The sequence below is a fragment of the Cryptomeria japonica genome, chromosome 8, assembly GCF_030272615.1.
Source record: "Cryptomeria japonica chromosome 8, Sugi_1.0, whole genome shotgun sequence".
Taxonomy (NCBI): domain Eukaryota; kingdom Viridiplantae; phylum Streptophyta; class Pinopsida; order Cupressales; family Cupressaceae; genus Cryptomeria; species Cryptomeria japonica.
In genome coordinates this window covers 662,528,820-662,542,916 of record NC_081412.1, presented here as the reverse complement: position 1 = coordinate 662,542,916, position 14,097 = coordinate 662,528,820, and positions in this window count along the sequence as shown.

Sequence of the window (14,097 nt, the reverse complement as noted above, 5' to 3'; positions counted from 1 at the left end):
ACATAACCAGCCATTACACATTGAAGCCATGATTCATAAACACCACGTTAAACATGTTTTGATAGATGGAGGCGCTGGGTTGAATATTTGTACCTACAATCTATTAACACAGCTGGGATTTTCTGAGAATGTCATTGATCCAACAAAGAAGATAACAATCAAGGCTTATGATGAAGAGGAAAGAACTTCTAAGGGACTGATTTCATTACCAATCAAAGTAGGACCTATGGAAAGAGATGTCATTTTTCAAGTCCTGGATCTTCATCTTTCATACAACATCCTACTGGGTAGGCCATGGATTCATGAAATGAAAGCAATACCATCTACGTATCATCAATGCCTAAAATTTCCCTATAATGGAATAGAAGTTAGTATTCCGACCGATACAAGCTATACCCGCAATGCATTAACACAGGGTGCTGATGCTTTTGTTCCTAATAATAGAGCAGCTTCTGCAACTAAAAGTTTGGAATCTTTGCTGAAAGATTTCGAAAAGAAACCGAGAATCACAAACACTGGCATGGATGGTTACAAGATAGAGCCTATACTCTCACTAACATCTCTTCCTCCATCACCAAGACAGTTGGGAAAACCATCAGAGGGTATGAGGCCACAAACTTCAATTCCAAAAGTCATTCATGATGGCACCTTTATATAGTCCTCTACTTCTCTTGCAGGTGAAATAGAAGGGGATGATGTCCTTAAATCGCTCTTCAAAGAAGACGGTGCAGATAAAGAAATACAACATTGTGAGATTTCCCCGACACAATATGGTCCAGGCTATAAGATGCTTCAACGCATGGGATATTCAGGTACTGGTCCTCTTGGCAAATGTCAAAAAGGTATTGTTGAACCTATTCAGTTACAAACTAAGTCTCCCAATGATAAAGCTAGACTGGGATATGATCCAAGAAAGTCATCAGATCAAAAGCACACATCTCACCATCAACGTAAATGGAAGAAAAAGGTACTACCTTTAACAAGACAAGAAATTGATACTCAACAAACTCAGGAGAAATGTGACGGTGAACAAAAAGAATTGCCCACCCAGAGAGAGGAAACAGATGGTAATCAAGTTCCAGTTATATCAACTATAATACCATAGGAAGTAGAAGTCCCAGAGGATATGAGAGACGAAGTATACAAAATTAGAGAATTGTTTGCACCACTGAACATTCTGGTCACATATATTGGTAGACAATAGGTAGATGATTCAGAAACTGATTCAAATGAGTTTGAATGGGGTCCTGACCATCTCTTAGATACATCTACTACAGACACCCCTGAAGAATCCAGAGTTATTACAAATGACACACAAGAACTGATACACCTAAGAATGCAAAAGAAAATAGAAGAAATGAGACTAAAAAGACAAGAAGACTATGAACAACAACTAAAGAAAGAAAAGACACAAGCAATTCCTTCACCTACCAACCCTCCTAATGAGATAGGACAAATAAGGTACAAAACTACACAAGAAGAACTAGAAGCTACAGAAAAAGAACCAGTCATCAGTCCAGAAGAAGCTGAATGGAACAGACGATAGGGATTAATAGAACCGTCAAAGTCATGTCTACAAGTGTGTCAAATGCAAGCAATCAATGAACCAAATCACGAAGGAACTTGCAACATCAAGGATGTGGGTGTTGATACTATATATGCCTTCACTAAACCACTTGAAGATGAGTTAGCAACTCCATCCTATGACTCTGATGACTCAGACAAGAGCTCTGTCTATGACAACAACTATTCAACAACACATTATGACTACTCTGTCATGAATGATGAGATACTGTCTACTGTTATACCACAGTATGTAGCCCAGTCTGAAGTAGGTAACGACGCTAGAAGTAGGTCGGTTGAATTAGGTCCAATACATACTAACATGAATGACGATAATCGTGTCGTAACTCTTCCTGGTCTCAAGACACATACACAAGGTAGTCTTTTGGAACTTGACTGGTCGGTCTGAAACAATAATGATAGTACCGTGAACTCCCTTGAGCCTATTCCAACCTTATCCTTAATGCATCCAAAACTGATTAATTACACCCTTTATAACCAACCCTTGAATGTACCTACTTTTGCCAGTGACTATACACTAGCCTACTATCTCAATGCAGTTGAACCCATCTACTCTTCCACCAACGAACATAATGAAAACATGACTGAAGCGAATATCAAGTATGTTAGTCGCAAAAGCAAGAAAAATAAGAATAAAGGATCTGATGGTGAAAAACACATTGTGGCAGTGTCAGACTCTAAAAAAGAGAAAATAAAGGATGAACCTAAAGGTGAAAACCTCTCTGAGGCGCCTGAAGGTGAGATACTTGATATACTGCCAAGTCACTTCCAGGAGAGATCTTCCATATTGATCGAGCCAACTCAACCAGTGAACATTGGGAGTCAAGAGATACCGCATATCATTCATTTAGCTCAATCACTGTCAGCAGAAGAGAAAAGATTTCAGCAATCTATTTTTAGAAAAGAAGATCAACTTTGCATGGACATACTCAGATATGCCAGAACTAGATCCTGATCTCATCATGCATCATCTCTCTATCATGCCAGGAGTTAAACCAGTCAAACAAAAACTCTGAAAGATGCATCCTCATGTGGTACTACTAGTCAAGGTTGAACTAGAGAAATTGCTAAAAGCTGGATTTATTAGAGCTATAGACTACGCAGAATGGATATCCAACATAGTACCTGTATCAAAAGCAGACAAATCTATTAGAGTTTGTACAAATTTCAGGGATCTCAACAAGGCATGTCCAAAAGATGATTTTCCATTGCCCAACATTGACATGATAGTAGATATGACTGCTAGATATGAGATGTATTCATTAATGGATGGATTCTCTAGTTACAATTAGATCAAGATAGCACCTGAAGATCAAGAGAAGACAACTTTCACATGTGCATGGGGAACCTTCTGCTAGAATGTTATGTCGTTTGGTCTAAAGAACGCAGGAGCAACTTACCAAAGAGCAGTAACCACTATTTTCCATGGTATGATGCATAAAAACATGGAAGATTATGTTGATGACACCCTGGTAAAGACTATGAAGAGATCTACGCGCATTCAAGAGCTAGGCCTCATATTAGATCGAATGGAAATATTCAAGCTCCGCTTAAATCCAAAGAAATGTGCATTTGGGGTAACATCAGGAAAATTGCTTGGGTACATAATATCCAGAAAAGGAATTGAGGTTGACCCTGAAAAAGGTCCAAGCTATAATGGAAATGCCACCACCAAAGAATATCAGTCAGATGAGAAGTCTACAAGGCCGTCTTCAGTCCATAAGGCGTTTTATATCTCAGCTAGCTGACAAAGCTCAACCCTTCACAAAGGTATTAAGGAAAGGGATTCAATACAACTGGGATGAAAATTGTGAACGAAATTTACAACAAATCAAAGAAAATATTTCTAATCTACCCATATTAATGCCACCAATTCAAGGTAAGCCACTAATCCTGTACATATCAGCTACGGATACTTCACTGGGGGCACTTCTGGCACAACAGGATGACAATAAAAAGGAACAAGCTATCTATTACATCAACAAAATATTGGTGTCATATGAAATGAATTATACTATAATAGAGAAAGCATGCTTAGCTTTGGTCTTTGCATCACAAAAATTAAGGCATTATATGTTGGCACACTCTATTAAGCTGGTAGCCAAGATTGATCCACTCAAGTATCTTCTCAGTAAAGCAACGCTTACAGGAAGACTGGCCAAATGGGTCATGGTCCTTATAGAATTTGACATTGAATATGTGGAACGTACAACCATCAAAGGACAGGTTATTGCAGACCAACTTGCCGAAGCTCCACTAGAAGACGATCAACCTCTACATATAGAATTCCCAGATGAATCAATCATGCACCTTACTAAACAATCATGGAAGATGTTCTTTGATGGGTCTTTCACTCAACATGGTTCTGGTGTCGGGATACTATTTATTACTCCCTAGAAATACTCAATTCCAAAAGCTTACAAACTTCTCTTCCCTTGCACAAACAACATTGCAGAATATGAAGCTTTGGTAAATGGGATTAAGCTGGCCATCGAGTGGAAGATCATGGAATTACACATCTATGAAGATTCTCAACTCATTATCAACCAGATTAATGACCTATATCAGACGAGAGATGAGAAACTGATGCCTTACAAGTGGATGGTGGATGACCTCAAGAAATATTTTACCTCTGTATCATTTCAGCAAATCCCCAGAATAGCAAATAGAGCAGCAGATGCAATGGCCACTTTGGCATCTATACCACAGCTACAGGAGTCTAATTTTTGCTTTGAATTCCTGGTGGAAGAGTTACAATACCCTGCCTATGATTCTCCCGAGTCCCAGGTAGTCTATTTTATTATTGGACATGACTCATCTCGTTATAGCCACATTTTCTCTTACCTACGTAACCAAGTCGTCCCTGCTAATCTTTCCCGAAATGAAAAAAAGAACCTAATCCGAAATGCGTCATGGTACGTCATCATTGCTAATGACCTATTCAAGTGAGGTTTAGATAATACTTTGCTTAGATGTCTAGAAACTGAGGAGTCCCAATGCGCATTATCCAAAGTTCATGAAGGTGTTTGTGGATCCCATTCGAACGGTCTAACTTTAGCATGAAAACTACTCAGGGCTGGCTACTACTGGCCAGACATGGAGGAAGAAGCTATAAAATTTGCTAAAACCTGCAAAAAGTGTCAGCTGCATGGACACCTTATACACGCTCTAGCAAGGGATCTCATACCCTTTGTGACACACTGACCCTTCCAATAGTGGGTGTTCAATCTGATAGGCCAAATATATCCTGCGTCATCTAATGGACATAAATTTATTATCACTGCCACTGAGTACTTCACTAAGTGGGTAGAAGTGGTTCCGCTCATCAAACCGGAAAACAAGTAGCTCTATTTATTCTTAACTATATCATCTGCAGATATGGTATACCTTCATCAATTATAACAGACAATGGAGGATAGTTTAAGAACAAAGATCTAGATGAACTCTGTGAGAAGTTTAAAATCAAACAACACTAGTCCTCAGTATATTACCCTCAAGGTAATGGCCAAGCAGAGGCATCTAAAAAAAACCTACTGACTATCTTGCAGAGAACAATGAATAAATCCGGGAAGGATTGGCATCTGTAGCTCAATCCTGCACTGTGAGCTTATAGAACAAGTATTAGAACACCTACTGGGGCTACACCTTTTTCTTTGGTGTATGGGTCCAAAGCAGTATTACCTATTGAAGTAGAAATACCATCTCTAAGAGTTTCCTTGCAAGGTCTTGCTACTGATGAAGACTATAGAATATCTAGATTGCAAGAGCTCGAATTGCTGAATGAGCGTCGACAAATGGCATTTGATCATCTCAGAGTGTATCAAAACAGAATGTCCAAAGGATATAATAAGAAAGTTCAACACCGAGAATTTCAGGTTGGTGACTTAGTTCTAAAAGAGAATCCTAAAAATCAACAATTTTGAGATAACAAAGGGAAGTTTGAACCCAACTGGCTGGGTCCCTATATCGTTACTGCAACTTTTGGCTCTGGTGCTTATCAACTTTCAACATCAGAAGGAGAACAGCTCCGCGAACCGATTAACACCATCCATCTGAAGAAATTCTTCACCTAAATATTCTTTGCTCTAGCAGCTTTTACAATGGAAAATGTCCTGAAGAAATCATAAAAATCAGAAAATGTCCTGAAGAATTCATAAAAATCAGAAAATGTCCCGAAGAAATCATAAAAATCAGAAAATGTCTTGAAGAAATCCTAAAAATCAGAAAAAGTCCTAAAGAAATTCAAAAAAAAAGAAAAAAGAAAAATAAAAAAAAAACAAAAAAAGAAAAAAAGAAGAGAAAATGCCCTGGTGAAAACCTGGTAAATAGGCACCTTGGTAAAAAAAATAAAAAATGAATCTCTGCCAAGCAGGTGAAAACCTAGGAAACAGGCACCTCTTGTACTCAAGCGCTCCATCTATCAACGCAACATTGGCATTCCTGCTTTCCTGCATATTTGCTTTCGCTTGTACATATTTCATTCACTTTTGTGACATCCTAGTTCGTTGAAACCTTCATGGCTTGAAATCAATCAATGTCCTAGTCTTAGGTAATCAACAGAGCACATTACATGTCCTAAGCAGTGTCAACCAAGTCAACCTTACATCAGTGAAACCTGGTCGTCCACTCCGAGTCAATTACCTGTCTCCTGACTACTGAAGAGTTTTATCACTAAGTTAACAAGCAAAACATTATTGAAAACAATCACTAAACAGTTTGAGCTATGCATGAAAATTTTCTTTGTGTGTTGTATTTTATATTGGTTTTCGATTATTATCCCTTTGAGTAACTCGGGGAAGTCTATTGTGACCAAGAGGAGCAAGGACTGGGGGCATAATATTTTCTTGTTTTCTGCTTGTAGGAATGATTTCGAAGATCTGAAAACATCTAATCAGCTGGGTGTCTATGATAAGAGCCTTCACATTAAGGTGAAATCGCCACACATACCTCGACTCCGCTTATTTGTATGCTACAGGAAGGTTCCCATCATTTCTTTGTCTGTCTTGAGGGAATTTCTTTATTGTGCAATCCAGGTCCCTGCAAAATCTGTCCAAGGATATGAACGAAAAAAGGGTCATTGCGGACAAGATAATTAATATTGCACATGAAAAGAAAAGAACTCCAATCTGCCTGCTATAATTGTAAAACGCTCAATGATGAAAATTAAACTTTTCACAATCCAATGACTAGGTTTAGATTGCATTTTACATCTCATCTTGCATTTCATTCTGCATCTTGTGAATGTAGAGTGATTTCAGTATGGTAACACTAATCTCTGTATCTTCTAAATGAGAGTTAGAAGCTTCATCATTTCTCAGCTAAGTGGTCTCTTTTTCATCATCATTTCTCCGATCGAGTACTTGTGTATTGAGATGTTAGCTGCATACATGAGCATTTAATATAGATTCATACATTTCATTATTCACTCATCTACATTCATCTTATTGCATAGAAAAATGAAAAATTTGCATTACTCATTACTCATTCACATTCATTTATTTGCATATGAAAAGAAAGAAAGAAAACATCCATATTCCATTTGCATTCATTCATCTATACTAAAAAGATATGCATACATATAGAATAAAGCATATAGAACAACATCTCATAATCCATCAACACAAGTACGATGAAATCAAATCACGAGCTCGTAAATCGGCTGTCCCGTCCCATTTCAGGATCGAAATTGAAATCTGATGTCAACTCTCTCATCGAAATTTCAGAATTTGGACCACTTAGCGCTCTTTTCATCAAAGCTTATTCTTTCTTCTAATTGCACTCAATTTCTCGTTAATCAATGCTGAATCTCAATTTAATTTCTGCAAATCAACTTTGAGCTCAATTTCTCGCAAATTTTTTTTTTTTAAATTCCTCTGATTTAATTTGTGCTCAAAACAACTTATTATCGCTAAAAATTGCCTATAATCATCATGTACCCTCATTATCTTTCGATTTCGCCCCTGAGGGGGCATACTCATGACCTTATGACCTTACATCTTCAAACATCGAGAAAATTTTCAAATCTTCATCGAAAGTCAAGCAAAAATATTTTTCAACTAAAATCAATCAAATAAGACCTCATCGCTAGGGGCATCTCAACTTCATCAATTTATATCAAGTTGAGATTTCTGAATCGAATCAATCTCTAGGGGCATATTAGTTTCATTGCTTCATATCAAACTTGTATTTGTCTTTTATCTGAATCAATCTCTTAACGTTAAGGAGTTTCTTTGATCACGCTAAATCTAAGCAGGTGTTCAGTATTCGTTTCTTGATCAAGCTGAATAGTTTATCTTTATCGTATCTTGATCAATCAAGTTCAAGATCGATTTTTATCATCACTCACTGTGTCTAGATCAATCAAGTTCTAGATCAGTAAGATCCACTTCTTGATCAATCAAGTTCAAGTTCGGTATCTTTTGTTTTCTATCGTTCCTAGTTCAATCAAGTTCGGGATCGGTATCGCTTTAATCATACTTCATTTAGCTTTGTCACTTCGAATCAAGCTAAACACCTCGCTTTTTAATCTAGTTCATGATCAATCAAGTTCAGAACTGGCATCTCCTCAACATCAACTATTCTTTGAACCAACACGTTGCTCGCACATTAATTCAAAGAGGGGCAAATGTAATACCCTAAAAATGGTCATCTAAACCATGAGCCCCTAATCTCGACAATGTCACTAAGGTCCTAACCAAAGGCAATTAAGTAAATCTTGCGCACACAATTAATTTCTAAATCATTAAATGTCACATGGCAAAATTAATCAACCAATATTAATTAAATATTTATATTTAATTAATTAAATAATTCCAAGAAAATCATTTTAAACAATTATCTTATTTATTTTATTAAATATCCTAGCATATTTAATTAAATAAATCAATTTGCCATTAAATCAAGAAAGAGAAATTTAAATAAATCAATTGAGCACAAATCTTCAAAAATGGAAATGTAGCGTCGTAAATTATACGCACTTGCTAGGGTGGTACAATTTCACACCTAGTTTAGCACCCGCCTTGGTGCATTTTACATTTTGCATTGCATTTCTCCTTTAGCACTTAATTAATCAAATTAATTAGGTCTAAAGTCCTATTTCACCATTCTCCACATCATAAAGTTGGGCCCTTTCGTTAAAGTGTGCCCTTTTCATTTTATTCCTCCAATACATCATTCAATCAAAAACCCTAATTAGGTCCTATTTTGAACTTGGGGGCTTGGTTTCGGGGGTCAAAACATCTCGAAATCACCTGTAGCTTCGGGATTCTCTCTAAAATCATCATATCCGACGGCCCTGAAAATTTGGTGAAAAGCTGTCGGGACCGTGGCGCCCAGAGTGCACATGGTCCCGGACATTTTTCCCAAAATTTTAGGAGCACAATCCAATCATAAAATAAAGCTTAACCCCAAGAAATTGGCGGGAAATTCAATCTCTAGGTCGGCCAAAAGATGAAATTACGACCTAGGGTTTCATACATAAGAGCTCTCTTTCTTCATTTGAAGGGATCCGATTTTTGTTTTCAAGAACCTCATATGCAGCGAAAGAGCAGATCTTTGAAGACTTCAACAACATTCAACATCCCTCTATCAAGCATTTATCAATTTCATTCATTCATTTAGGGCTTGGAAGACATTGAAGAACAATAGGAGATTACCGATTGAGGATTGGCTTGTACCCCTCCCTTGGGGGTTGGGTATGCTTTCATGTTGTTTTCATGTCTTTGCATAAGCTTCAATACATCACTTATTCATGCTTTAGATCACTTTGCATCTTGATTTAGAGCATTTACATCATCATTTACAAGCAATTAGGGTTTACTTTCTAGGTTGCTCTAGTTTGCTTGCTTGCATTTTAGGATCTTGCACACACACAATACATTTTACAATACAACTTGGCTATTTGTGGAGGTGGAAATCACCGAAGCGGGGGTTTGACTAAAGCAAAACCCTATATAGCCGTCCACACCCTTTTCAGATATAAGTGCAGGTTTCGGGACTCGGATGACGCCGCAGGTTACAGATCCGGGAAAAGCAGGTCGAGACAGCACTCCATACCAAATTGCAGAGCAAAAGACCTGGACAGGGGCGTGGGGCACCCTGGTCCTGCTAGGAAAGGGGCGCTGGGCACCCTGGTCCCTGGGACAGAGGTGCTGGGTGCCCTGGTCCTCCTGACAGACAGCATTTCCGACAGTTTCCAGAGTGCAAGACAGCAGTTTCTGGCACAGTATCAGGACAGTGGCGCCCACGCCCCCGTCCTGAACATTTTCAATCACATTTTGACTCCGGGTACGCATCTGCATTCTTATTTCGTCCTTGTATTTACCGCTGTTCATTGTTTAATCTCAATTCTGTAATCTTGTTATTAGTTCGTACGTGCATTTTGGGATTAGGACTTGAACTTGTATCATTTTATCTTTCAATTACAACAAAGGAATAGAAATCCTAACAGGTAGCCTGTGGCTCTCTCTTTCACAAAAAGAAGTAGCCAATTGTGTGATACCTCTAGGCTCTTTCGTATTCCGTAATGTGTGTCAAAAGGTAGGATTAGGGCACGTTAACCTAGTCTCGCTTTTTCCCCTACACAGGAAATAAATCAAAAAAAGGAATTAATTGACCAAGAAAGAATTAAAAATTTGAGAAAAGAAATCAATTGGAGATAATCTTGAAAACCAAATTAAAATTTGATAAATAATCTCAAAGAAAGCAATTAAAACAATTAAATATTAAAATTGAATGAAAGAGAGAATAAATCAGTTTTTTCTTGATTTTATCTTAATTTTAGTTCAATTTCCTTTAAAACTGAGAAAAGCATCCAATCACATCAATTCACTTGGATTGTGCTTCCTCTTGGAAAATCTTGACCGCTCATCATAATTTGATCTCAGTCATTGGTTTCTTTCTAAATTTTCTATAAATTCAGGCTCTCATCTCTCATTAAAAAATCCTGGAGGCTGGAGAATATATTGTTATTATACTGTTTTTGCTCTAGACTCATTGATATATTGCATGTTAATTATTTCATATTGATTAAATCATTTAGCTCATTTATTGCTTAAATCTTGTTAGATCAATATTGCATCCATCTAGCATTCATCATGCTCATATAGATTAAATCCTTCGTCTTGATGTTGTCTAGTCACTGGTATTGCTTATAATCTGAGAGCAATCTTATACTTGCATCTTTTAGAAGGCAATGGGTCGATTTGTTATGGTTTTCATATTCATGTTTATATCTGTCTAACCATGCATGTAATGACTTGATTGAAGTGTTGTGTATTGCAAATACATATACAAGTCCACTTTTCACACACACAAGCATTACCTTTAGTAAAACCAAGCTTCAAAAGATATTTGTCCAATCTAGCAATACCAATCTCTAGGGGCTTGTTTCAATCCATATAATGCTTTCCTTAACCTGCAAACCATGTTTTTATCAGCTGAAAGTGAAAAACCATCAGATTGCTCAATATAAACTTCCTCTTCAAGATCTCCATTAAAAAATGCACATTTTAACATCCATTAGATAAACCTTGTATTTCTTATGGACATCATAAGCAAGAAATAATCTCACAGCTTCAATCCTAGCTACCGAAGAAAATGTCTCATCATAATCAATTCCTTCCTTCTGAGAATATCCTTTACATACCAATCTAGCCTTATTCCTCACAACTTGTCCATCCTCATTCAGTTTATTCCTAAAAACCTATTTAGTTCCAATAACATTCTTCTTTTTAGGCCAGGGAACTAAAGTCCATGTGTTCTTTTCAATTTGATCTAATTCCTCTTCCATAGCTTTCATCCAGCATTCATCTTTACAAGCTTCAATAACTAATGCCGATTCAACTTGAGAACTTAAACATACCTCATAAGTTGTCAACCTTCTTCTTGTCATCACTCCTTTGTTCTTGTTTCCAATGATATGATCTTCAGAATGATTCAACCTTACATACTGAGGTGTCTTCTGACTTTCTGTTTTCTTGCTCTGATCTTCAGTTAGTTTTGAATTTTCTAATACTGTCGGAGTAACTGGTTCAATATTTTGTTCCAGTACAGGTGCTACTAGTTCAGTTATGATCATCTCCACTTCTGGTTCTCTCTCATAAGTTCTGATTTAACCTTTGTACAACTCATCCACCTTGACATTAGCGCTTTCCACAATTCTCTACAATATCTTGTTATAACATCTATATGCTTTTCTTTCATTAGAATAACCGATAAATATACCTTCATCACATCTAGGATCAAACTTTCCAATGGAATCGTCTCTTTTGATATAACATTTACTACCAAAGATTCTGAAATACTTAACTGAAGGTGTATGACCAAACCATAACTCATAAGGTGTCTTAATAGTGTCTCCTTTGATATGAACTATGTTGAATGTGTATACCACCGTACTCACAACTTCTCTCCAATAGATATGATGCAGATTAGCTTCCATCATCATAGTTCTAGCCGCATCCAAGATAAACTGTTCTTTCTTTCCACAACACCATTCTGTTGAGGTGTTCGGGGGCTAGACAATTGTCTCCTTGTCCCATGCTTCTCACAATAACTGTTAAATTCACCGGATGTGAATTCACCACCTTGATCTGACCTTAAGCATTTAATCTTCAACCCTGTCTTTGTCTCAACTTTAGCTTTAACGATCTTAAACTTTTCAAAAGCCTCAAATTTTTCCCTTAGAAAAGTAACCCACATCAATTTAGAATAGTCATCAATGATTAGCATAAAATATCTATCACCCTGAAAACTCTTAAGTCTAGAAGGACCACATAAATTAGTATGAATAAGATCAAGAACATCATTATATTTATCTTGTATACTCTTAAAAGAAGTTATGACCTTCTTTCCCAATTAACATTCCTTACATACTAGATTATAGGGCTTCACAATCCTAGGTATATCTCTAACAACCTTAGTTGAACTGATCTTTACAATGCAATCAAAATTCACATGACCCCCGTTGCAATCTCCAAACTTGATTTGTTAATGATTTTGCAATTTCCATCCTTGAACTATAATTGAAATCCCTTATCCACCAATTATCCTACACTCAAAAGATTATGCCTTAAAACTTGAACATAATAAACATTATCAGTATTATGCTTACCATCCAAAGATATAGTTCCTCTTCCTCTGACCATGCATGCTTTGTCATCTCCAAATCTAACCAGTCCACCATCAAATTTTGACAAAGATAAAAACTTCCTTTTATCTCTAGTCATATGATGTGAACAACCACTATATATCACCCATTCATCCTTGTCTTCAATTTTAGCAGCAAGAGCCTTTTCCTCATTTTGAACAACAGGTACCGGAGCATCTTCCTTAATAGCCAAAAATACCCATTCCTTATCACTACCAGATCCACTAGCCGAATCTTGTGTCAGTTCATCATCAGAATCAGTTACACCTTCCTCATCTGCATAGTAACATGATTTGTCTTTGTTTCTCCTACACTTATGCTTATTCTGATAATCATGTTAGGCCTAAAAGATCTTCTAGCTCTCTCTTCAAATCTTGAATTCCTCTCAAGACATCTAGATGCAAAATGACCTATCTTATTGCATGCAAAACATTTAAAAGGTGATTTTCCTTCATACTTACTTCCAGCAAGACCTTTAGGTACTCTTCTAGAAAATAGGGCTTCAAGTTGCTCAAACTCTTCATCTTCTTTCTTCATTTCATATAGTTCCTTCACATATAAATCTTTCCAATCACTCTTGCCAGTTGATAATGTAGGTGCATGAAAAGTAGATTCGGTCTTTTCAGCTCCTTGAGGACCAAATTCTTCAAGCTCAAAAGCAAACAATTTTCCAACCAAAGTATACCGGTTAACAAAAGTGTTAGCCATTGTTCTCAACTCATTAATTGTAGAAAGCCTTCATCTTGTAAACCGGTGCAAAGCTCTCAAAAATTTAGAAACACTCTCATCTTCGCTTAAAGATCAACCACAACACTAAATTCCCATTACAATTTCATTAACTCTTTCCATGAAAGCAGTAATCCTTTCATCTTCTTCCATATTTAGGTTCTCATACCTTACCCGGTAATCATCAAGTTTAACAATTTTAACAATAGGGTCACCTTCATTCAAAGCTTCCAAGTTATCCCATATAGCCTTCGCATTAGATTGGTCACTTAGTCTCATAATCTGTTGATCAGAAAGTGCACTCAATAGTGCTTCTCTATCTCTACAATCATTTTCAATATCCTTATCCAGGCTTGTCGAAGGAAGATTGCCAGATGTCGGATTATGAGGAGTATAGCCTTTCTCCGTGATCTCCCAAATTTCTTTCCCAATACATCTCAAATGAGTTTCCATCTAAATCTTCCATACTCTATAATTTGTCGAATCAAGCTTAGGGGTTTCTCCCCGGAAAACATATGCAGTTGAATTATTAGTTGCCATAGGATCTTCCTCAAGCAGTCAAGCTTCTGCAAAAGAGAACCAAGCTCTGATACCAATTGTTAGGATAACCAGTGGACAACTGAGAGGGGGGGCGAATC